The sequence below is a fragment of the Taudactylus pleione genome, unplaced genomic scaffold (assembly GCF_031769625.1).
Source record: "Taudactylus pleione unplaced genomic scaffold, aTauple2 ptg000085l, whole genome shotgun sequence".
NCBI lineage: Eukaryota > Metazoa > Chordata > Amphibia > Anura > Myobatrachidae > Taudactylus > Taudactylus pleione.
In genome coordinates this window covers 9,987,130-10,013,469 of record NW_028284487.1, presented here as the reverse complement: position 1 = coordinate 10,013,469, position 26,340 = coordinate 9,987,130, and the positions used below count along the sequence as shown (strand labels likewise).

Sequence of the window (26,340 nt, the reverse complement as noted above, 5' to 3'; positions counted from 1 at the left end):
TGGAGAAATGATTGTCAAACATTTGGAAATAAGAAAATTTGCAATAAGAGTGCAGTAATCCATCACTTGTGCTATGGTTTTTAGATATTCTGGTTTTTAGAATTTACTTCTTCAGTGTGCACTAATTAGAGTAAAGGTCTGGTCTTCTTCTCTTCTTAAAACCTAGTCCCCAGTAGATTCAATCACCAAAAAAGTCCTGATTGATTAAGTTGCCTTTGCATTTCTTAGATTTGCCATATTGCAATATTTGAGAAAAAGTTTTCTCTGTATGCCATATAGAGAAATGCTGCATCAGCCAAAGGATGACATTTTTGTTTATTCCTAACATGGATTTAAAAATTCTCTGTTTTGTATGTGTCTATGATGTTCTCTAGCAAGTTTCAAGGGCTGCTAACTCTAGCCAATGCCATGTGTTGATCCCAGTCTTCATGCACTTTGTTGCTGGATAAAATCCTTTCTTGGCATTTCTTGTAGGACAACAAGTAAAAGCACAAGGCCTATATGTGGATCAAAACCGTGACCTTGGCATTATTATCTCCACGCTCTAACCAACTGAGTGAACCAGCCATACATAAAAGCATCAGCAAACACAAAAATGCCAAATGTACCTAAAACAGGAGAACATTCAGTATTTCAAAGATCAGCTATATTGAGTAGAGGAAGATTCTATAATAAAGGGTTCTATGGTGTAACGGTGAGCACTCTGGACTTTGAATCCAGTGATCCGAGTTCAAATCTCGGTGGGACCTAACTTTGTTCATTTTCCTTAAAGTTTAATTTTCAAAGTTTTATGATAGCTTATCTATATTGAAACTTTCTATAATCCCATCAACTTCAGTGGTTTCTTTACTCCAAACTAATTTTGAAACTGTTTCAAATCAGTTTTCAACTGGAGAGATGTTTGTCAAACATTTGGAAATAATAAAATTTGCAAAAAGAATGCAGTAATCCATCACTTGTGCTATGGTTTTTAGATATTCTGGTTTTTAGAAGTTACTTCTTCAGTGTGCACTAATTAAAGTAAAGGTCTGGTCTTCTTCTCTTCTTAAAACCTAGTCCCCAGTAGATTCAATCACCAAAAAAAGTCCTGATTGATTAAGTTGCCTTTGCATTTCTTAGATTTGCCATATTGCAATATTTGAGAAAAAGTTTTCTCTGTATGCCATATAGAGAAATGCTGCATCAGCCAAAGGATGACATTTTTGTTTATTCCTAACATGGATTTAAAAATTCTCTGTTTTGTATGTGTCTATGATGCTCTCTAGCAAGTTTCAAGGGCTGCTAACTCTAGCCAATGCTATGTGTTGATCCCACTCTTCATGCACTTTGTTGCTGGATAAAATCCTTTCTTGGCATTTCTTGTAGGATAACAAGAAAAAGCACATGGCTTATATGGGGATCAAACCCGTGACCTTGGCATTATTAGCTCCACGCTCTAACCAACTGAGTGAACCAGCCATACATAAAAGCATCAGCAAACACAAAAATGCCAAATGTACCTAAAACAGGAGAACATTCAGTATTTCAAAGATCAGCTATATTGAGTAGTTGAAGATTCAATAATAAAGGGTTCTATGGTGTAATGGTGAGCACTCTGGACTTTGAATCCAGTGATCCAAGTTCAAATCTCGGTGGGACCTAACGTTGTTCATTTTCCTTAAAGTTTAATTTTCAAAGTTTTATGATAGCTTATCTATATTGAAACTTTCTATAAATCCCATCAACTTCAGTGGTTTCTTTATTCCAAACTAATTTTGAAACTGTTTCAAATCAGTTTTCAACTGGAGAGATGTTTGTCAAACATTTGGAAATAAGAAAAGTTGCAATAAGAATGCAGTAATCCATCACTTGTGCTATGGTTTTTAGATATTCTGGTTTTTAGAAGTTACTTCTTCAGTGTGCACTAATTAGAGTAAAGGTCTGGTCTTCTTCTCTTCTTAAAACCTAGTCCCCAGTAGATTCAATCACCAAAAAAAGTCCTGATTGATTAAGTTGCCTTTGCATTTCTTAGATTTGCCATATTGCTATATTTGAGATAAAGTTTTCTCTGTATGCCATATAGAGAAATGCTGCATCAGCCAAAGGATTACATTTTTGTTTATTCCTAACATGGATTTAAAAATTCTCTGTTTTGTATGTGTCTATGATGTTCTCTAGCAAGTTTCAAGGGCTGCTAACTCTAGCCAATGCCATGTGTTGATCCCAGTCTTCATGCACTTTGTCGCTGGATAAAATCCCTTCTTGGCATTTCTTGTAGGACAACAAGAAAAAGCACATGGCCTATATGTGGATCAAACCCGTGACCTTGGCGTTATTAGCTCCACGCTCTAACCAACTGAGCAAACCGGCCATACATAAAAGCATCAGCAAACACAAAAATGCCAAATGTACCTAAAACAGGAGAACATTCAGTATTTCAAAGATCAGCTATATTGAGTAGAGGAAGACTCTATAATAAAGGGTTCTATGGTGTAATGGTGAGCACTCTGGACTTTGAATCCAGTGATCTGAGTTCAAAGCTTGGTGGGACCTAACTTTGTTCATTTTCCTTAAAGTTTAATTTTCAAAGTTTTATTATAGCTTATCTATATTGCAACTTTCTATAATCCCATCAACTTCAGTGGTTTCTTTACTCCAAACTAATTTTGAAACTGTTTCAAATCAGTTTTCAACTGGAGAGATGTTTGTCAAACATTTGGAAATAATAAAAGTTGCAATAAGAATGCAGTAATCCATCACTTGTGCTATGGTTTTTAGATATTCTGGTTTTTAGAAGTTACTTCTTCAGTGTGCACTAATTAGAGTAAAGGTCTGGTCTTCTTCTCTTCTTAAAACCTAGTCCCCAGTAGATTCAATCACCAAAAAAAGTCCTGATTGATTAAGTTGTCTTTGCATTTCTTAGATTTGCCATATTGCAATATTTGAGAAAAAGTTTTCTCTGTATGCCATAGAGAGAAATGCTGCGTCAGCCAAAGGATGACATTTTTGTTTATTCCTAACATGGATTTAAAAATTCTCTGTTTTGTATGTGTCAATGATGTTCTCTAGCAAGTTTCAAGGGCTGCAAACTCTAGCCAATGCCTTGTGTTGATCCCAGTCTTCATGCACTTTGTCGCTGGATAAAATCCCTTCTTGGCATTTCTTGTAGGACAACAAGAAAAAGCAAATGGCCTATATGTTGATCGAACCCGTGACCTTGGTGTTATTAGCTCCATGCTCTAACCATCTGAGCAAACCGGCCATACATAAAAGCATCCGCAAACACAAAAATGCCAAATGTACCTAAAACAGGAGAACATTCAGTATTTCAAAGATCAGCTATATTGAGTAGAGGAAGAATCTATAATAAAGGGTTCTATGGTGTAAAGGTGAGCACTCTGAACTTTGAATCCACTGATCCAAGTTCAAATCTCCGTGGGACCCAACTTTGTTCATTTCCTTAAAGTTTAATTTTCAAAGTTTTATGATAGCTTATCTATATTGAAACTTTCTATAATCCCATCAACTTCAGTGCTTTCTTTACTCCAAACTAATTTTGAAACTGTTTCAAATCAGTTTTCAACTGAAGAGATGTTTGTCAAACATTTGGAAATAATAAAATTTGCAAAAAGAATGCAGTAATCCATCACTTGTGCTATGGTTTTTAGATATTCTGGTTTTTAGAAGTTACTTCTTCAGTGTGCACTAATTAGAGTAAAGGTCTGGTCTTCTTCTCTTCTTAAAACCTAGTCCCCAGTAGATTCAATCACCAAAAAAAGTCCTGATTGATTAAGTTGCCTTTGCATTTCTTAGATTTGCCATATTGCAATATTTGAGAAAAAGTTTTCTCTGTATGCCATATAGAGAAATGCTGCATCAGCCAAAGGATGACATTTTTGTTTATTCCTAACATGGATTTAAAAATTCTCTGTTTTGTATGTGTCTATGATGTTCTCTAGCAAGTTTCAAGGGCTGCTAACTCTAGCCAATGCCATGTGTTGATCCCAGTCTTCATGCAGTTTGTCGCTGGATAAAATCCCTTCTTGGCATTTCTTGTAGGACAACAAGAAAAAGCACATGGCCTATATGTGGATCAAACCCGTGACCTTGGCGTTATTAGCTCCACGCTCTAACCAACTGAGCAAACCGGCCATACATAAAAGCATCAGCAAACACAAAAATGCCAAATGTACCTAAAACAGGAGAACATTCAGTATTTCAAAGATCAGCTATATTGAGTAGAGGAAAACTCTATAATAAAGGGTTCTATGGTGTAATGGTGAGCACTTTGGACTTTGAATCCAGTGATCTGAGTTCAAAGCTTGGTGGGACCTAACTTTGTTCATTTTCCTTAAAGTTTAATTTTCAAAGTTTTAGGATAGCTTATCTATATTGAAACTTTCTATAAATCCCATCAACTTCAGTGGTTTCTTTACTCCAAACTAATTTTGAAACTGTTTCAAATCAGTTTTCAACTGGAGAAATGATTGTCAAACATTTGGAAATAAGAAAATTTGCAATAAGAGTGCAGTAATCCATCACTTGTGCTATGGTTTTTAGATATTCTGGTTTTTAGAATTTACTTCTTCAGTGTGCACTAATTAGAGTAAAGGTCTGGTCTTCTTCTCTTCTTAAAACCTAGTCCCCAGTAGATTCAATCACCAAAAAAGTCCTGATTGATTAAGTTGCCTTTGCATTTCTTAGATTTGCCATATTGCAATATTTGAGAAAAAGTTTTCTCTGTATGCCATATAGAGAAATGCTGCATCAGCCAAAGGATGACATTTTTGTTTATTCCTAACATGGATTTAAAAATTCTCTGTTTTGTATGTGTCTATGATGTTCTCTAGCAAGTTTCAAGGGCTGCTAACTCTAGCCAATGCCATGTGTTGATCCCAGTCTTCATGCACTTTGTTGCTGGATAAAATCCTTTCTTGGCATTTCTTGTAGGACAACAAGTAAAAGCACAAGGCCTATATGTGGATCAAAACCGTGACCTTGGCATTATTATCTCCACGCTCTAACCAACTGAGTGAACCAGCCATACATAAAAGCATCAGCAAACACAAAAATGCCAAATGTACCTAAAACAGGAGAACATTCAGTATTTCAAAGATCAGCTATATTGAGTAGAGGAAGATTCTATAATAAAGGGTTCTATGGTGTAACGGTGAGCACTCTGGACTTTGAATCCAGTGATCCGAGTTCAAATCTCGGTGGGACCTAACTTTGTTCATTTTCCTTAAAGTTTAATTTTCAAAGTTTTATGATAGCTTATCTATATTGCAACTTTCTATAATCCCATCAACTTCAGTGGTTTCTTTACTCCAAACTAATTTTGAAACTGTTTCAAATCAGTTTTCAACTGGAGAGATGTTTGTCAAACATTTGGAAATAATAAAATTTGCAAAAAGAATGCAGTAATCCATCACTTGTGCTATGGTTTTTAGATATTCTGGTTTTTAGAAGTTACTTCTTCAGTGTGCACTAATTAAAGTAAAGGTCTGGTCTTCTTCTCTTCTTAAAACCTAGTCCCCAGTAGATTCAATCACCAAAAAAAGTCCTGATTGATTAAGTTGCCTTTGCATTTCTTAGATTTGCCATATTGCAATATTTGAGAAAAAGTTTTCTCTGTATGCCATATAGAGAAATGCTGCATCAGCCAAAGGATGACATTTTTGTTTATTCCTAACATGGATTTAAAAATTCTCTGTTTTGTATGTGTCTATGATGCTCTCTAGCAAGTTTCAAGGGCTGCTAACTCTAGCCAATGCTATGTGTTGATCCGACTCTTCATGCACTTTGTTGCTGGATAAAATCCTTTCTTGGCATTTCTTGTAGGATAACAAGAAAAAGCACATGGCTTATATGGGGATCAAACCCGTGACCTTGGCATTATTAGCTCCACGCTCTAACCAACTGAGTGAACCAGCCATACATAAAAGCATCAGCAAACACAAAAATGCCAAATGTACCTAAAACAGGAGAACATTCAGTATTTCAAAGATCAGCTATATTGAGTAGTTGAAGATTCAATAATAAAGGGTTCTATGGTGTAATGGTGAGCACTCTGGACTTTGAATCCAGTGATCCAAGTTCAAATCTCGGTGGGACCTAACGTTGTTCATTTTCCTTAAAGTTTAATTTTCAAAGTTTTATGATAGCTTATCTATATTGAAACTTTCTATAAATCCCATCAACTTCAGTGGTTTCTTTATTCCAAACTAATTTTGAAACTGTTTCAAATCAGTTTTCAACTGGAGAGATGTTTGTCAAACATTTGGAAATAAGAAAAGTTGCAATAAGAATGCAGTAATCCATCACTTGTGCTATGGTTTTTAGATATTCTGGTTTTTAGAAGTTACTTCTTCAGTGTGCACTAATTAGAGTAAAGGTCTGGTCTTCTTCTCTTCTTAAAACCTAGTCCCCAGTAGATTCAATCACCAAAAAAAGTCCTGATTGATTAAGTTGCCTTTGCATTTCTTAGATTTGCCATATTGCTATATTTGAGATAAAGTTTTCGCTGTATGCCATATAGAGAAATGCTGCATCAGCCAAAGGATTACATTTTTGTTTATTCCTAACATGGATTTAAAAATTCTCTGTTTTGTATGTGTCTATGATGTTCTCTAGCAAGTTTCAAGGGCTGCTAACTCTAGCCAATGCCATGTGTTGATCCCAGTCTTCATGCACTTTGTCGCTGGATAAAATCCCTTCTTGGCATTTCTTGTAGGACAACAAGAAAAAGCACATGGATCAAACCCGTGACCTTGGCGTTATTAGCTCCACGCTCTAACCAACTGAGCAAACCGGCCATACATAAAAGCATCAGCAAACACAAAAATGCCAAATGTACCTAAAACAGGAGAACATTCAGTATTTCAAAGATCAGCTATATTGAGTAGAGTAAGACTCTATAATAAAGGGTTCTATGGTGTAATGGTGAGCACTCTGGATTTTGAATCCAGTGATCTGAGTTCAAAGCTTGGTGGGACCTAACTTTGTTCATTTTCCTTAAAGTTTAATTTTCAAAGTTTTATTATAGCTTATCTATATTGAAACTTTCTATAAATCCCATCAACTTCAGTGGTTTCTTTACTCCAAACTAATTTTTAAACTGTTTCAAATCAGTTTTCAACTGGAGAAATGATTGTTAAACATTTGGAAATAAGAAAATTTGCAATAAGAGTGCAGTAATCCATCACTTGTGCTATGGTTTTTAGATATTCTGGTTTTTAGAATTTACTTCTTCAGTGTGCACTAATTAGAGTAAAGGTCTGGTCTTCTTCTCTTCTTAAAACCTAGTCCCCAGTAGATTCAATCACCAAAAAAGTCCTGATTGATTAAGTTGCCTTTGCATTTCTTAGATTTGCCATATTGCAATATTTGAGAAAAAGTTTTCTCTGTATGCCATATAGAGAAATGCTGCATCAGCCAAAGGATGACATTTTTGTTTATTCCTAACATGGATTTAAAAATTCTCTGTTTTGTATGTGTCTATGATGTTCTCTAGCAAGTTTCAAGGGCTGCTAACTCTAGCCAATGCCATGTGCTGATCCCAGTCTTCATGCACTTTGTTGCTGGATAAAATCCTTTCTTGGCATTTCTTGTAGGACAACAAGTAAAAGCACAAGGCCTATATGTGGATCAAACCCGTGACCTTGGCATTATTATCTCCACGCTCAAACCAAATGAGTGAACCAGCCATACATAAAAGCATCTGCAAACCCAAAAATGCCAAATGTACCTAAAACAGGAGAACATTCAGTATTTCAAAGATCAGCTATATTGAGTAGAGGAAGATTCTATAATAAAGGGTTCTATGGTGTAACGGTGAGCACTCTGGACTTTGAATCCAGTGATCCGAGTTCAAATCTCGGTGGGACCTAACTTTGTTCATTTTCCTTAAAGTTTAATTTTCAAAGTTTTATGATAGCTTATCTATATTGCAACTTTCTATACTCCCATCAACTTCAGTGGTTTCTTTACTCCAAACTAATTTTGAAACTGTTTCAAATCAGTTTTCAACTGGAGAGATGTTTGTCAAACATTTGGAAATAATAAAAGTTGCAATAAGAATGCAGTAATCCATCACTTGTGCTATGGTTTTTAGATATTCTGGTTTTTAGAAGTTACTTCTTCAGTGTGCACTAATTAGAGTAAAGGTCTGGTCTTCTTCTCTTCTTAAAACCTAGTCCCCAGTAGATTCAATCACCAAAAAAAGTCCTGATTGATTAAGTTGTCTTTGCATTTCTTAGATTTGCCATATTGCAATATTTGAGAAAAAGTTTTCTCTGTATGCCATATAGAGAGATGCTGCGTCAGCCAAAGGATGACATTTTTGTTTATTCCTAACATGGATTTAAAAATTCTCTGTTTTGTATGTGTCAATGATGTTCTCTAGCAAGTTTCAAGGGCTGCAAACTCTAGCCAATGCCTTGTGTTGATCCCAGTCTTCATGCACTTTGTCGCTGGATAAAATCCCTTCTTGGCATTTCTTGTAGGACAACAAGAAAAAGCAAATGGCCTATATGTTGATCGAACCCGTGACCTTGGTGTTATTAGCTCCATGCTCTAACCATCTGAGCAAACCGGCCATACATAAAAGCATCCGCAAACACAAAAATGCCAAATGTACCTAAAACAGGAGAACATTCAGTATTTCAAAGATCAGCTATATTGAGTAGAGGAAGAATGTATAATAAAGGGTTCTATGGTGTAAAGGTGAGCACTCTGAACTTTGAATCCACTGATCCAAGTTCAAATCTCCGTGGGACCCAACTTTGTTCATTTTCCTTAAAGTTTAATTTTCAAAGTTTTATGATAGCTTATCTATATTGCAACTTTCTATAATCCCATCAACTTCAGTGGTTTCTTTACTCCAAACTAATTTTGAAACTGTTTCAAATCAGTTTTCAACTGGAGAGATGTTTGTCAAACATTTGGAAATAATAAAAGTTGCAATAAGAATGCAGTAATCCATCACTTGTGCTATGGTTTTTAGATATTCTGGTTTTTAGAAGTTACTTCTTCAGTGTGCACTAATTAGAGTAAAGGTCTGGTCTTCTTCTCTTCTTAAAACCTAGTCCCCAGTAGATTCAATCACCAAAAAAAGTCCTGATTGATTAAGTTGCCTTTGCATTTCTTAGATTTGCCATATTGCAATATTTGAGAAAAAGTTTTCTCTGTATGCCATATAGAGAAATGCTGCATCAGCCAAAGGATGACATTTTTGTTTATTCCTCACATGGATTTAAAAATTCTCTGTTTTGTATGTGTCTATGATGTTCTCTAGCAAGTTTCAAGGGCTGCTAACTCTAGCCAATGCCATGTGTTGATCCCAGTCTTCATGCAGTTTGTCGCTGGATAAAATCCCTTCTTGGCATTTCTTGTAGGACAACAAGAAAAAGCACATGGCCTATATGTGGATCAAACCCGTGACCTTGGCGTTATTAGCTCCACGCTCTAACCAACTGAGCAAACCGGCCATACATAAAAGCATCAGCAAACACAAAAATGCCAAATGTACCTAAAACAGGAGAACATTCAGTATTTCAAAGATCAGCTATATTGAGTAGAGGAAGACTCTATAACAAAGGGTTCTATGGTGTAATGGTGAGCACTCTGGACTTTGCATCCAGTGATCTGAGTTCAAAGCTTGGTGGGACCTAACTTTGTTCATTTTCCTTAAAGTTTAATTTTCAAAATTTTATTATAGCTTATCTATATTGAAACTTTCTATAAATCCCATCAACTTCAGTGGTTTCTTTACTCCAAACTAATTTTGAAACTGTTTCAAATCAGTTTTCAACTGGAGAAATGATTGTCAAACATTTGGAAATAAGAAAATTTGCAATAAGAGTGCAGTAATCCATCACTTGTGCTATGGTTTTTAGATATTCTGGTTTTTAGAATTTACTTCTTCAGTGTGCACTAATTAGAGTAAAGGTCTGGTCTTCTTCTCTTCTTAAAACCTAGTCCCCAGTAGATTAAATCACCAAAAAAGTCCTGATTGATTAAGTTGCCTTTGCATTTCTTAGATTTGCCACATTGCAATATTTGAGAAAAAGTTTTCTCTGTATGCCATATAGAGAAATGCTGCATCAGCCAAAGGATGACATTTTTGTTTATTCCTAACATGGATTTAAAAATTCTCTGTTTTGTATGTGTCTATGATGTTCTCTAGCAAGTTTCAAGGGCTGCTAACTCTAGCCAATGCCATGTGTTGATCCCACTCTTCATGCACTTTGTTGCTGGATAAAATCCTTTCTTGGCATTTCTTGTAGGATAACAAGAAAAAGCACATGGCTTATATGGGGATCAAACCCGTGACCTTGGCATTATTAGCTCCACGCTCTAACCAACTGAGTGAACCAGCCATACATAAAAGCATCAGCAAACACAAAAATGCCAAATGTACCTAAAACAGGAGAACATTCAGTATTTCAAAGATCAGCTATATTGAGTAGTTGAAGATTCAATAATAAAGGGTTCTATGGTGTAATGGTGAGCACTCTGGACTTTGAATCCAGTGATCCAAGTTCAAATCTCGGTGGGACCTAACTTTGTTCATTTTCCTTAAAGTTTAATTTTCAAAGTTTTATGATAGCTTATCTATATTGAAACTTTCTATAAATCCCATCAACTTCAGTGGTTTCTTTATTCCAAACTAATTTTGAAACTGTTTCAAATCAGTTTTCAACTGGAGAGATGTTTGTCAAACATTTGGAAATAAGAAAAGTTGCAATAAGAATGCAGTAATCCATCACTTGTGCTATGGTTTTTAGATATTCTGGTTTTTAGAATTTACTTCATCAGTGTGCACTAATTAGAGTAAAGGTCTGGTCTTCTTCTCTTCTTAAAACCTAGTCCCCAGTAGATTCAATCACCAAAAAAAGTCCTGATTGATTAAGTTGCCTTTGCATTTCTTAGATTTGCCATATTGCTATATTTGAGAAAAAGTTTTCTCTGTATGCCATAGAGAGAAATGCTGCATCAGCCAAAGGATGACATTTTTGTTTATTCCTAACATGGATTTAAAAATTCTCTGTTTTGTATGTGTCTATGATGTTCTCTAGCAAGTTTCAAGGGCTGCTAACTCTAGCCAATGCCATGTGTTGATCCCAGTCTTCATGCACTTTGTCGCTTGATAAAATCCCTTCTTGACATTTCTTGTAGGACAACAAGAAAAAGCACATGGCCTATATGGGGATCGAACCCGTGACCTTGGCGTTATTAGCTCCACGCTCTAACCAACTGAGCAAACCGGCCATACATAAAAGCATCAGCAAACAGAAAAATGCCAAATGTACCTAAAACAGGAGAACATTCAGTATTTCAAAGATCAGCTATATTGAGTAGAGGAAGACTCTATAATAAAGGGTTCTATGGTGTAATGGTGAGCACTCTGGACTTTGAATCCAGTGATCCGAGTTCAAAGCTTGGTGGGACTTAACTTTGTTCATTTTCCTTAAAGTTTAATTTTCAAAGTTTTAGGATAGCTTATCTATATTGAAACTTTCTATAAATCCCATCAACTTCAGTGGTTTCTTTACTCCAAACTAATTTTGAAACTGTTTCAAATCAGTTTTCAACTGGAGAAATGATTGTCAAACATTTGGAAATAAGAAAATTTGCAATAAGAGTGCAGTAATCCATCACTTGTGCTATGGTTTTTAGATATTCTGGTTTTTAGAATTTACTTCTTCAGTGTGCACTAATTAGAGTAAAGGTCTGGTCTTCTTCTCTTCTTAAAACCTAGTCCCCAGTAGATTCAATCACCAAAAAAAGTCCTGATTGATTAAGTTGCCTTTGCATTTCTTAGATTTGCCATATTGCTATATTTGAGAAAAAGTTTTCTCTGTATGCCATATAGAGAAATGCAGCATCAGCCAAAGGATGACATTTTTGTTTATTCCTAACATGGATTTAAAAATTCTCTGTTTTGTATGTGTCTATGATGCTCTCTAGCAAGTTTCAAGGGCTGCTAACTCTAGCCAATGCCATGTGTTGATCCCACTCTTCATGCACTTTGTTGCTGGATAAAATCCTTTCTTGGCATTTCTTGTAGGACAACAAGAAAAAGCACATGGCTTATATGGGGATCAAACCAGTGACCTTGGCATTATTAGCTCCACGCTCTAACCAACTGAGTGAACCAGCCATACATAAAAGCATCAGCAAACACAAATATGCCAAATGTACCTAAAACAGGAGAACATTCAGTATTTCAAAGATCAGCTATATTGAGTAGAGGAAGATTATATAATAAAGGGTTCTATGGTGTAATGGTGAGCACTCTGGACTTTGAATCCAGTGATCCAAGTTCAGATCTCAATGGGACCTGACTTTGTTCATTTTCCTTAAAGTTTAATTTTCAAAGTTTTATGATAGCTTATCTATATTGAAACTTTTTATAATCCCATCAACTTCATTGCTTTCTTTACTCCAAACTAATTTTGAAACTGTTTCAAATCAGTTTTCAACTGGAGAGATGTTTGTCAAACATTTGGAAATAATAAAATTTGCAAAAAGAATGCAGTAATCCATCACTTGTGCTATGGTTTTTAGATATTCTGGTTTTTAGAAGTTACTTCTTCAATGTGCACTAATTAGAGTAAAGGTCTGGTCTTCTTCTCTTCTTAAAACCTAGTCCCCAGTAGATTCAATCACCAAAAAATGTCCTGATTGATTAAGTTGCCTTTGCATTTCTTAGATTTGCCATATTGCAATATTTGAGAAAAAGTTTTCTCTGTATGCCATAGAGAGAAATGCTGCATCAGCCAAAGGATGACATTTTTGTTTATTCCTAACATGGATTTAAAAATTCTCTGTTTTGTATGTGTCTATGATGTTCTCTAGCAAGTTTCAAGGGCTGCTAACTCTAGCCAATGCCATGTGTTGATCCCAGTCTTCATGCACTTTGTTGCTGGATAAATTCCTTTCTTGGCATTTCTTGTAGGACAACAAGAAAAAGCAAATGGCCTATATGTGGATCGAACCCGTGACCTTGGCGTTATTAGCTCCACGCTCTAACCAACTGAGCAAACCGGCCATACATAAAAGCATCAGCAAACACAAAAATGCCAAATGTACCTAAAACAGGAGAACATTCAGTATTTCAAAGATCAGCTATATTGAGTAGAGGAAGATTCTATAATAAAGGGTTCTATGGTGTAAAGGTGAGCACTCTGAACTTTGAATCCACTGATCCAAGTTCAAATCTCCGTGGGACCCAACTTTGTTCATTTTCCTTAAAGTTTAATTTTCAAAGTTTTATGATAGCTTATCTATATTGCAACTTTCTATAATCCCATCAACTTCAGTGGTTTCTTTACTCCAAACTAATTTTGAAACTGTTTCAAATCAGTTTTCAACTGGAGAGATGTTTGTCAAACATTTGGAAATAATAAAAGTTGCAATAAGAATGCAGTAATCCATCACTTGTGCTATGGTTTTTAGATATTCTGGTTTTTAGAAGTTACTTCTTCAGTGTGCACTAATTAGAGTAAAGGTCTGGTCTTCTTCTCTTCTTAAAACCTAGTCCCCAGTAGATTCAATCACCAAAAAAAGTCCTGATTGATTAAGTTGTCTTTGCATTTCTTAGATTTGCCATATTGCAATATTTGAGAAAAAGTTTCTCTGTATGCCATAGAGAGAAATGCTGCATCAGCCAAAGGATGACATTTTTGTTTATTCCTAACATGGATTTAAAAATTCTCTGTTTTGTATGTGTCAATGATGTTCTCTAGCAAGTTTCAAGGGCTGCAAACTCTAGCCAATGCCTTGTGTTGATCCCAGTCTTCATGCACTTTGTCGCTGGATAAAATCCCTTCTTGGCATTTCTTGTAGGACAACAAGAAAAAGCAAATGGCCTATATGTTGATCGAACCCGTGACCTTGGTGATATTAGCTCCATGCTCTAACCATCTGAGCAAACCGGCCATACATAAAAGCATCCGCAAACACAAAAATGCCAAATGTACCTAAAACAGGAGAACATTCAGTATTTCAAAGATCAGCTATATTGAGTAGAGGAAGAATCTATAATAAAGGGTTCTATGGTGTAAAGGTGAGCACTCTGAACTTTGAATCCACTGATCCAAGTTCAAATCTCCGTGGGACCCAACTTTGTTCATTTTCCTTAAAGTTTAATTTTCAAAGTTTTATGATAGCTTATCTATATTGAAACTTTCTATAATCCCATCAACTTCAGTGCTTTCTTTACTCCAAACTAATTTTGAAACTGTTTCAAATCAGTTTTCAACTGAAGAGATGTTTGTCAAACATTTGGAAATAATAAAATTTGCAAAAAGAATGCAGTAATCCATCACTTGTGCTATGGTTTTTAGATATTCTGGTTTTTAGAAGTTACTTCTTCAGTGTGCACTAATTAGAGTAAAGGTCTGGTCTTCTTCTCTTCTTAAAACCTAGTCCCCAGTAGATTCAATCACCAAAAAAAGTCCTGATTGATTAAGTTGCCTTTGCATTTCTTAGATTTGCCATATTGCAATATTTGAGAAAAAGTTTTCTCTGTATGCCATATAGAGAAATGCTGCATCAGCCAAAGGATGACATTTTTGTTTATTCCTAACATGGATTTAAAAATTCTCTGTTTTGTATGTGTCTATGATGTTCTCTAGCAAGTTTCAAGGGCTGCTAACTCTAGCCAATGCCATGTGTTGATCCCAGTCTTCATGCAGTTTGTCGCTGGATAAAATCCCTTCTTGGCATTTCTTGTAGGACAACAAGAAAAAGCACATGGCCTATATGTGGATCAAACCCGTGACCTTGGCGTTATTAGCTCCACGCTCTAACCAACTGAGCAAACCGGCCATACATAAACGCATCAGCAAACACAAAAATGCCAAATGTACCTAAAACAGGAGAACATTCAGTATTTCAAAGATCAGCTATATTGAGTAGAGGAAGACTCTATAATAAAGGGTTCTATGGTGTAATGGTGAGCACTCTGGACTTTGAATCCAGTGATCTGAGTTCAAAGCTTGGTGGGACCTAACTTTGTTCATTTTCCTTAAAGTTTAATTTTCAAAGTTTTATGATAGCTTATCTATATTGAAACTTTCTATAATCCCATCAACTTCATTGCTTTCTTTACTCCAAACTAATTTTGAAACTGTTTCAAATCAGTTTTCAACTGGAGAAATGATTGTCAAACATTTGGAAATAAGAAAATTTGCAATAAGAGTGCAGTAATCCATCACTTGTGCTATGGTTTTTAGATATTCTGGTTTTTAGAATTTACTTCTTCAGTGTGCACTAATTAGAGTAAAGGTCTGGTCTTCTTCTCTTCTTAAAACCTAGTCCCCAGTAGATTAAATCACCAAAAAAGTCCTGATTGATTAAGTTGCCTTTGCATTTCTTAGATTTGCCACATTGCAATATTTGAGAAAAAGTTTTCTCTGTATGCCATATAGAGAAATGCTGCATCAGCCAAAGGATGACATTTTTGTTTATTCCTAACATGGATTTAAAAATTCTCTGTTTTGTATGTGTCTATGATGTTCTCTAGCAAGTTTCAAGGGCTGCTAACTCTAGCCAATGCCATGTGTTGATCCCAGTCTTCATGCACTTTGTTGCTGGATAAAATCCTTTCTTGGCATTTCTTGTAGGACAACAAGTAAAAGCACAAGGCCTATATGTGGATCAAAACCGTGACCTTGGCATTATTATCTCCACGCTCTAACCAACTGAGTGAACCAGCCATACATAAAAGCATCAGCAAACACAAAAATGCCAAATGTACCTAAAACAGGAGAACATTCAGTATTTCAAAGATCAGCTATATTGAGTAGAGGAAGATTCTATAATAAAGGGTTCTATGGTGTAACGGTGAGCACTCTGGACTTTGAATCCAGTGATCCGAGTTCAAATCTCGGTGGGACCTAACTTTGTTCATTTTCCTTAAAGTTTAATTTTCAAAGTTTTATGATAGCTTATCTATATTGCAACTTTCTATAATCCCATCAACTTCAGTGGTTTCTTTACTCCAAACTAATTTTGAAACTGTTTCAAATCAGTTTTCAACTGGAGAGATGTTTGTCAAACATTTGGAAATAATAAAATTTGCAAAAAGAATGCAGTAATCCATCACTTGTGCTATGGTTTTTAGATATTCTGGTTTTTAGAAGTTACTTCTTCAGTGTGCACTAATTAGAGTAAAGGTCTGGTCTTCTTCTCTTCTTAAAACCTAGTCCCCAGTAGATTCAATCACCAAAAAAAGTCCTGATTGATTAAGTTGCCTTTGCATTTCTTAGATTTGCCATATTGCAATATTTGAGAAAAAGTTTTCTCTGTATGCCATATAGAGAAATGCTGCATCAGCCAAAGGATGACATTTTTGTTTATTCCTAACATGGATTTAAAAATTCTCTGTTTTGTATGTGTCTATGATGCTCTCTAGCAAGTTTCAAGGGCTGCTAACTCTAGCCAATGCTATGTGTTGATCCCACTCTTCATGCACTTTGTTGCTGGATAAAATCCTTTCTTGGCATTTCTTGTAGGATAACAAGAAAAAGCACATGGCTTATATGGGGATCAAACCCGTGACCTTGGCATTATTAGCTCCACGCTCTAACCAACTGAGTGAACCAGCCATACATAAAAGCATCAGCAAACACAAAAATGCCAAATGTACCTAAAACAGGAGAACATTCAGTATTTCAAAGATCAGCTATATTGAGTAGTTGAAGATTCAATAATAAAGGGTTCTATGGTGTAATGGTGAGCACTCTGGACTTTGAATCCAGTGATCCAATTTCAAATCTCGGTGGGACCTAACTTTGTTCATTTTCCTTAAAGTTTAATTTTCAAAGTTTTATGATAGCTTATCTATATTGAAACTTTCTATAAATCCCATCAACTTCAGTGGTTTCTTTATTCCAAACTAATTTTGAAACTGTTTCAAATCAGTTTTCAACTGGAGAGATGTTTGTCAAACATTTGGAAATAAGAAAAGTTGCAATAAGAATGCAGTAATCCATCACTTGTGCTATGGTTTTTAGATATTCTGGTTTTTAGAATTTACTTCATCAGTGTGCACTAATTAGAGTAAAGGTCTGGTCTTCTTCTCTTCTTAAAACCTAGTCCCCAGTAGATTCAATCACCAAAAAAAGTCCTGATTGATTAAGTTGCCTTTGCATTTCTTAGATTTGCCATATTGCTATATTTGAGAAAAAGTTTTCTCTGTATGCCATAGAGAGAAATGCTGCATCAGCCAAAGGATGACATTTTTGTTTATTCCTAACATGGATTTAAAAATTCTCTGTTTTGTATGTGTCTATGATGTTCTCTAGCAAGTTTCAAGGGCTGCTAACTCTAGCCAATGCCATGTGTTGATCCCAGTCTTCATGCACTTTGTCGCTTGATAAAATCCCTTCTTGGCATTTCTTGTAGGACTACAAGTAAAAGCACATGGCCTATATGTGGATCAAACCCGTGACCTTGGCATTATTAGCTCCACGCTCTAACCAACTGAGCAAACCGGCCATACATAAAAGCATCCGCAAACAGAAAAATGCCAAATGTACCTAAAACAGGAGAACATTCAGTATTTCAAAGATCAGCTATATTGAGTAGAGGAAGAATCTATAATAAAGGGTTCTATGGTGTAAAGGTGAGCACTCTGAACTTTGAATCCACTGATCCAAGTTCAAATCTCCGTGGGACCCAACTTTGTTCATTTTCCTTAAAGTTTAATTTTCAAAGTTTTATGATAGCTTATCTATATTGCAACTTTCTATAATCCCATCAACTTCAGTGGTTTCTTTACTCCAAACTAATTTTGAAACTGTTTCAAATCAGTTTTCAACTGGAGAGATGTTTGTCAAACATTTGGAAATAATAAAAGTTGCAATAAGAATGCAGTAATCCATCACTTGTGCTATGGTTTTTAGATATTCTGGTTTTTAGAAGTTACTTCTTCAGTGTGCACTAATTAGAGTAAAGGTCTGGTCTTCTTCTCTTCTTAAAACCTAGTCCCCAGTAGATTCAATCACCAAAAAAAGTCCTGATTGATTAAGTTGTCTTTGCATTTCTTAGATTTGCCATATTGCAATATTTGAGAAAAAGTTTTCTCTGTATGCCATAGAGAGAAATGCTGTGTCAGCCAAAGGATGACATTTTTGTTTATTCCTAACATGGATTTAAAAATTCTCTGTTTTGTATGTGTCAATGATGTTCTCTAGCAAGTTTCAAGGGCTGCAAACTCTAGCCAATGCCTTGTGTTGATCCCAGTCTTCATGCACTTTGTCGCTGGATAAAATCCCTTCTTGGCATTTCTTGTAGGACAACAAGAAAAAGCAAATGGCCTATATGTTGATCGAACCCGTGACCTTGGTGTTATTAGCTCCATGCTCTAACCATCTGAGCAAACCAGCCATACATAAAAGCATCCGCAAACACAAAAATGCCAAATGTACCTAAAACAGGAGAACATTCAGTATTTCAAAGATCAGCTATATTGAGTAGAGGAAGAATCTATAATAAAGGGTTCTATGGTGTAAAGGTGAGCACTCTGAACTTTGAATCCACTGATCCAAGTTCAAATCTCCGTGGGAACCAACTTTGTTCATTTCCTTAAAGTTTAATTTTCAAAGTTTTATGATAGCTTATCTATATTGAAACTTTCTATAATCCCATCAACTTCAGTGCTTTCTTTACTCCAAACTAATTTTGAAACTGTTTCAAATCAGTATTCAACTGAAGAGATGTTTGTCAAACATTTGGAAATAATAAAATTTGCAAAAAGAATGCAGTAATCCATCACTTGTGCTATGGTTTTTAGATATTCTGGTTTTTAGAAGTTACTTCTTCAGTGTGCACTAATTAGAGTAAAGGTCTGGTCTTCTTCTCTTCTTAAAACCTAGTCCCCAGTAGATTCAATCACCAAAAAAAGTCCTGATTGATTAAGTTGCCTTTGCATTTCTTAGATTTGCCATATTGCAATATTTGAGAAAAAGTTTTCTCTGTATGCCATATAGAGAAATGCTGCATCAGCCAAAGGATGACATTTTTGTTTATTCCTAACATGGATTTAAAAATTCTCTGTTTTGTATGTGTCTATGATGTTCTCTAGCAAGTTTCAAGGGCTGCTAACTCTAGCCAATGCCATGTGTTGATCCCAGTCTTCATGCAGTTTGTCGCTGGATAAAATCCCTTCTTGGCATTTCTTGTAGGACAACAAGAAAAAGCACATGGCCTATATGTGGATCAAACCCGTGACCTTGGCGTTATTAGCTCCACGCTCTAACCAACTGAGCAAACCGGCCATACATAAAAGCATCAGCAAACACAAAAATGCCAAATGTACCTAAAACAGGAGAACATTCAGTATTTCAAAGATCAGCTATATTGAGTAGAGGAAGACTCTATAACAAAGGGTTCTATGGTGTAATGGTGAGCACTCTGGACTTTGAATCCAGTGATCTGAGTTCAAAGCTTGGTGGGACCTAACTTTGTTCATTTTCCTTAAAGTTTAATTTTCAAAGTTTTATTATAGCTTATCTATATTGAAACTTTCTATAAATCCCATCAACTTCAGTGGTTTCTTTACTCCAAACTAATTTTGAAACTGTTTCAAATCAGTTTTCAACTGGAGAAATGATTGTCAAACATTTGGAAATAAGAAAATTTGCAATAAGAGTGCAGTAATCCATCACTTGTGCTATGGTTTTTAGATATTCTGGTTTTTAGAATTTACTTCTTCAGTGTGCACTAATTAGAGTAAAGGTCTGGTCTTCTTCTCTTCTTAAAACCTAGTCCCCAGTAGATTAAATCACCAAAAAAGTCCTGATTGATTAAGTTGCCTTTGCATTTCTTAGATTTGCCACATTGCAATATTTGAGAAAAAGTTTTCTCTGTATGCCATATAGAGAAATGCTGCATCAGCCAAAGGATGACATTTTTGTTTATTCCTAACATGGATTTAAAAATTCTCTGTTTTGTATGTGTCTATGATGTTCTCTAGCAAGTTTCAAGGGCTGCTAACTCTAGCCAATGCCATGTGTTGATCCCACTCTTCATGCACTTTGTTGCTGGATAAAATCCTTTCTTGGCATTTCTTGTAGGATAACAAGAAAAAGCACATGGCTTATATGGGGATCAAACCCGTGACCTTGGCATTATTAGCTCCACGCTCTAACCAACTGAGTGAACCAGCCATACATAAAAGCATCAGCAAACACAAAAATGCCAAATGTACCTAAAACAGGAGAACATGCAGTATTTCAAAGATCAGCTATATTGAGTAGTTGAAGATTCAATAGTAAAGGGTTCTATGGTGTAATGGTGAGCACTCTGGACTTTGAATCCAGTGATCCAAGTTAAAATCTCGGTGGGACCTAACTTTGTTCATTTTCCTTAAAGTTTAATTTTCAAAGTTTTATGATAGCTTATCTATATTGAAACTTTCTATAAATCCCATCAACTTCAGTGGTTTCTTTATTCCAAACTAATTTTGAAACTGTTTCAAATCAGTTTTCAACTGGAGAGATGTTTGTCAAACATTTGGAAATAAGAAAAGTTGCAATAAGAATGCAGTAATCCATCACTTGTGCTATGGTTTTTAGATATTCTGGTTTTTAGAAGTTACTTCTTCAGTGTGCACTAATTAGAGTAAAGGTCTGGTCTTCTTCTCTTCTTAAAACCTAGTCCCCAGTAGATTCAATCACCAAAAAAAGTCCTGATTGATTAAGTTGTCTTTGCATTTCTTAGATTTGCCATATTGCAATATTTGAGAAAAAGTTTTCTCTGTATGCCATAGAGAGAAATGCTGCATCAGCCAAAGGATGACATTTTTGTTTATTCCTAACATGGATTTAAAAATTCTCTGTTTTGTATGTGTCTATGATGTTCTCTAGCAAGTTTCAAGGGCTGCTAACTCTAGCCAATGCCATGTGTTGATCCCAGTCTTCATGCACTTTGTCGCTTGATAAAATCCCTTCTTGACATTTCTTGTAGGACAACAAGAAAAAGCACATGGCCTATATGGGGATCGAACCCGTGACCTTGGCGTTATTAGCTCCACGCTCTAACCAACTGAGCAAACCAGCCATACATAAAAGCATCAGCAAACAGAAAAATGCCAAATGTACCTAAAACAGGAGAACATTCAGTATTTCAAAGATCAGCTATATTGAGTAGAGGAAGACTCTATAATAAAGGGTTCTATGGTGTAATGGTGAGCACTCTGGACTTTGAATCCAGTGATCCGAGTTCAAAGCTTGGTGGGACTTAACTTTGTTCATTTTCCTTAAAGTTTAATTTTCAAAGTTTTAGGATAGCTTATCTATATTGAAACTTTCTATAAATCCCATCAACTTCAGTGGTTTCTTTACTCCAAACTAATTTTGAAACTGTTTCAAATCAGTTTTCAACTGGAGAAATGATTGTCAAACATTTGGAATTAAGAAAATTTGCAATAAGAGTGCAGTAATCCATCACTTGTGCTATGGTTTTTAGATATTCTGGTTTTTAGAATTTACTTCTTCAGTGTGCACTAATTAGAGTAAAGGTCTGGTCTTCTTCTCTTCTTAAAACCTAGTCCCCAGTAGATTCAATCACCAAAAAAAGTCCTGATTGATTAAGTTGCCTTTGCATTTCTTAGATTTGCCATATTGCTATATTTGAGAAAAAGTTTTCTCTGTATGCCATATAGAGAAATGCAGCATCAGCCAAAGGATGAAATTTTTTTTTATTCCTAACATGGATTTAAAAATTCTCTGTTTTGTATGTGTCTATGATGCTCTCTAGCAAGTTTCAAGGGCTGCTAACTCTAGACAATGCCATGTGTTGATCCCACTCTTCATGCACTTTGTTGCTGGATAAAATCCTTTCTTGGCATTTCTTGTAGGACAACAAGAAAAAGCACATGGCTTATATGGGGATCAAACCAGTGACCTTGGCATTATTAGCTCCACGCTCTAACCAACTGAGTGAACCAGCCATACATAAAAGCATCAGCAAACACAAATATGCCAAATGTACCTAAAACAGGAGAACATTCAGTATTTCAAAGATCAGCTATATTGAGTAGAGGAAGATTATATAATAAAGGGTTCTATGGTGTAATGGTGAGCACTCTGGACTTTGAATCCAGTGATCCAAGTTCAGATCTCAATGGGACCTGACTTTGTTCATTTTCCTTAAAGTTTAATTTTCAAAGTTTTATGATAGCTTATCTATATTGAAACTTTTTATAATCCCATCAACTTCATTGCTTTCTTTACTCCAAACTAATTTTGAAACTGTTTCAAATCAGTTTTCAACTGGAGAGATGTTTGTCAAACATTTGGAAATAATAAAATTTGCAAAAAGAATGCAGTAATCCATCACTTGTGCTATGGTTTTTAGATATTCTGGTTTTTAGAAGTTACTTCTTCAATGTGCACTAATTAGAGTAAAGGTCTGGTCTTCTTCTCTTCTTAAAACCTAGTCCCCAGTAGATTCAATCACCAAAAAATGTCCTGATTGATTAAGTTGCCTTTGCATTTCTTAGATTTGCCATATTGCAATATTTGAGAAAAAGTTTTCTCTGTATGCCATAGAGAGAAATGCTGCATCAGCCAAAGGATGACATTTTTGTTTATTCCTAACATGGATATAAAAATTCTCTGTTTTGTATGTGTCTATGATGTTCTCTAGCAAGTTTCAAGGGCTGCTAACTCTAGCCAATGCCATGTGTTGATCCCAGTCTTCATGCACTTTGTTGCTGGATAAAATCCTTTCTTGGCATTTCTTGTAGGACAACAAGAAAAAGCAAATGGCCTATATGTGGATCGAACCCGTGACCTTGGCGTTATTAGCTCCACGCTCTAACCAACTGAGCAAACCAGCCATACATAAAAGCATCAACAAACACAAAAATGCCAAATGTACCTAAAACAGGAGAACATTCAGTATTTCAAAGATCAGCTATATTGAGTAGAGGAAGATTCTATAATAAAGGGTTCTATGGTGTAAAGGTGAGCACTCTGAACTTTGAATCCACTGATCCAAGTTCAAATCTCCGTGGGACCCAACTTTGTTCATTTTCCTTAAAGTTTAATTTTCAAAGTTTTATGATAGCTTATCTATATTGCAACTTTCTATAATCCCATCAACTTCAGTGGTTTCTTTACTCCAAACTAATTTTGAAACTGTTTCAAATCAGTTTTCAACTGGAGAGATGTTTGTCAAACATTTGGAAATAATAAAAGTTGCAATAAGAATGCAGTAATCCATCACTTGTGCTATGGTTTTTAGATATTCTGGTTTTTAGAAGTTACTTCTTCAGTGTGCACTAATTAGAGTAAAGGTCTGGTCTTCTTCTCTTCTTAAAACCTAGTCCCCAGTAGATTCAATCACCAAAAAAAGTCCTGATTGATTAAGTTGTCTTTGCATTTCTTAGATTTGCCATATTGCAATATTTGAGAAAAAGTTTTCTCTGTATGCCATAGAGAGAAATGCTGCATCAGCCAAAGGATGACATTTTTGTTTATTCCTAACATGGATTTAAAAATTCTCTGTTTTGTATGTGTCAATGATGTTCTCTAGCAAGTTTCAAGGGCTGCAAACTCTAGCCAATGCCTTGTGTTGATCCCAGTCTTCATGCACTTTGTCGCTGGATAAAATCCCTTCTTGGCATTTCTTGTAGGACAACAAGAAAAAGCAAATGGCCTATATGTTGATCGAACCCGTGACCTTGGTGTTATTAGCTCCATGCTCTAACCATCTGAGCAAACCTGCCATACATAAAAGCATCCGCAAACACAAAAATGCCAAATGTACCTAAAACAGGAGAACATTCAGTATTTCAAAGATCAGCTATATTGAGTAGAGGAAGAATCTATCATAAAGGGTTCTATGGTGTAAAGGTGAGCACTCTGAACTTTGAATCCACTGATCCAAGTTCAAATCTCCGTGGGACCCAACTTTGTTCATTTTCCTTTAAGTTTAATTTTCAAAGTTTTATGATAGCTTATCTATATTGAAACTTTCTATAATCCCATCAACTTCAGTGCTTTCTTTACTCCAAACTAATTTTGAAACTGTTTCAAATCAGTTTTCAACTGAAGAGATGTTTGTCAAACATTTGGAAATAATAAAATTTGCAAAAAGAATGCAGTAATCCATCACTTGTGCTATGGTTTTTAGATATTCTGGTTTTTAGAAGTTACTTCTTCAGTGTGCACTAATTAGAGTAAAGGTCTGGTCTTCTTCTCTTCTTAAAACCTAGTCCCCAGTAGATTCAATCACCAAAAAAAGTCCTGATTGATTAAGTTGCCTTTGCATTTCTTAGATTTGCCATATTGCAATATTTGAGAAAAAGTTTTCTCTGTATGCCATATAGAGAAATGCTGCATCAGCCAAAGGATGACATTTTTGTTTATTCCTAACATGGATTTAAAAATTCTCTGTTTTGTATGTGTCTATGATGTTCTCTAGCAAGTTTCAAGGGCTGCTAACTCTAGCCAATGCCATGTGTTGATCCCAGTCTTCATGCAGTTTGTCGCTGGATAAAATCCCTTCTTGGCATTTCTTGTAGGACAACAAGAAAAAGCACATGGCCTATATGTGGATCAAACCCGTGACCTTGGCGTTATTAGCTCCACGCTCTAACCAACTGAGCAAACCGGCCATACATAAAAGCATCAGCAAACACAAAAATGCCAAATGTACCTAAAACAGGAGAACATTCAGTATTTCAAAGATCAGCTATATTGAGTAGTTGAAGATTCAATAATAAAGGGTTCTATGGTGTAATGGTGAGCACTCTGGACTTTGAATCCAGTGATCCAAGTTCAAATCTCGGTGGGACCTAACTTTGTTCATTTTCCTTAAAGTTTAATTTTCAAAGTTTTATGATAGCTTATCTATATTGAAACTTTCTATAAATCCCATCAACTTCAGTGGTTTCTTTATTCCAAACTAATTTTGAAACTGTTTCAAATCAGTTTTCAACTGGAGAGATGTTTGTCAAACATTTGGAAATAAGAAAAGTTGCAATAAGAATGCAGTAATCCATCACTTGTGCTATGGTTTTTAGATATTCTGGTTTTTAGAATTTACTTCATCAGTGTGCACTAATTAGAGTAAAGGTCTGGTCTTCTTCTCTTCTTAAAACCTAGTCCCCAGTAGATTCAATCACCAAAAAAAGTCCTGATTGATTAAGTTGCCTTTGCATTTCTTAGATTTGCCTTATTGCTATATTTGAGAAAAAGTTTTCTCTGTATGCCATAGAGAGAAATGCTGCATCAGCCAAAGGATGACATTTTTGTTTATTCCTAACATGGATTTAAAAATTCTCTGTTTTGTATGTGACTATGATGTTCTCTAGCAAGTTTCAAGGGCTGCTAACTCTAGCCAATGCCATGTGTTGATCCCAGTCTTCATGCACTTTGTCGCTTGATAAAATCCCTTCTTGGCATTTCTTGTAGGACAACAAGTAAAAGCACATGGCCTATATGTGGATCAAACCCGTGACCTTGGCATTATTAGCTCCACGCTCTAACCAACTGAGCAAACCGGCCATACATAAAAGCATCAGCAAACAGCAAAATGCCAAATGTACCTAAAACAGGAGAACATTCAGTATTTCAAAGATCAGCTATATTGAGTAGAGGAAGATTCTATAATAAAGGGTTCTATGGTGTAACGGTGAGCACTCTGGACTTTGAATCCTGTGATCCAAGTTCAAATCTCGGTGGGACCTAACTTTGTTCATTTTCCATAAAGTTTAATTTTCAAAGTTTTATGATAGCTTATCTATATTGAAACTTTCTATAAATCCCATCAACTTCAGTGGTTTCTTTATTCCAAACTAATTTTGAAACTGTTTCAAATCAGTTTTCAACTGGAGAGATGTTTGTCAAACATTTGGAAATAAGAAAAGTTGCAATAAGAATGCAGTAATCCATCACTTGTGCTATGGTTTTTAGATATTCTGGTTTTTAGAAGTTACTTCTTCAGTGTGCACTAATTAGAGTAAAGGTCTGGTCTTCTTCTCTTCTTAAAACCTAGTCCCCAGTAGATTCAATCACCAAAAAAAGTCCTGATTGATTAAGTTGTCTTTGCATTTCTTAGATTTGCCATATTGCAATATTTGAGAAAAAGTTTTCTCTGTATGCCATAGAGAGAAATGCTGCATCAGCCAAAGGATGACATTTTTGTTTATTCCTAACATGGATTTAAAAATTCTCTGTTTTGTATGTGTCTATGATGTTCTCTAGCAAGTTTCAAGGGCTGCTAACTCTAGCCAATGCCATGTGTTGATCCCAGTCTTCATGCACTTTGTCGCTTGATAAAATCCCTTCTTGACATTTCTTGTAGGACAACAAGAAAAAGCATATGGCCTATATGGGG

The 26,340-nt window shown here is 35.6% G+C and overlaps 9 non-coding genes across 9 annotated transcripts; all 9 read left to right on the top strand.

Annotated features, from left to right (window-relative positions):
- Positions 1-677: 677 nt before the first annotated feature.
- TRNAQ-UUG (transfer RNA glutamine (anticodon UUG)) lies at positions 678-749 on the top strand. Its single transcript has one exon. It is a non-coding gene; the product is annotated as a tRNA-Gln (tRNA).
- An 819-nt stretch (positions 750-1,568) lies between these two features.
- TRNAQ-UUG (transfer RNA glutamine (anticodon UUG)) lies at positions 1,569-1,640 on the top strand. Its single transcript has one exon. It is a non-coding gene; the product is annotated as a tRNA-Gln (tRNA).
- A 3,492-nt stretch (positions 1,641-5,132) lies between these two features.
- TRNAQ-UUG (transfer RNA glutamine (anticodon UUG)) lies at positions 5,133-5,204 on the top strand. The gene has a single exon. It is a non-coding gene; the product is annotated as a tRNA-Gln (tRNA).
- Positions 5,205-6,023: 819 nt separating this feature from the next.
- On the top strand, positions 6,024-6,095 carry TRNAQ-UUG (transfer RNA glutamine (anticodon UUG)). The gene has a single exon. It is a non-coding gene; the product is annotated as a tRNA-Gln (tRNA).
- Positions 6,096-7,795: 1,700 nt separating this feature from the next.
- Positions 7,796-7,867, top strand: TRNAQ-UUG (transfer RNA glutamine (anticodon UUG)). The gene has a single exon. It is a non-coding gene; the product is annotated as a tRNA-Gln (tRNA).
- Positions 7,868-10,468: 2,601 nt separating this feature from the next.
- On the top strand, positions 10,469-10,540 carry TRNAQ-UUG (transfer RNA glutamine (anticodon UUG)). The gene has a single exon. It is a non-coding gene; the product is annotated as a tRNA-Gln (tRNA).
- Positions 10,541-15,814: 5,274 nt separating this feature from the next.
- On the top strand, positions 15,815-15,886 carry TRNAQ-UUG (transfer RNA glutamine (anticodon UUG)). Its single transcript has one exon. It is a non-coding gene; the product is annotated as a tRNA-Gln (tRNA).
- Positions 15,887-20,269: 4,383 nt separating this feature from the next.
- TRNAQ-UUG (transfer RNA glutamine (anticodon UUG)) lies at positions 20,270-20,341 on the top strand. Its single transcript has one exon. It is a non-coding gene; the product is annotated as a tRNA-Gln (tRNA).
- Positions 20,342-24,726: 4,385 nt separating this feature from the next.
- TRNAQ-UUG (transfer RNA glutamine (anticodon UUG)) lies at positions 24,727-24,798 on the top strand. The gene has a single exon. It is a non-coding gene; the product is annotated as a tRNA-Gln (tRNA).
- Positions 24,799-26,340: the final 1,542 nt, after the last annotated feature.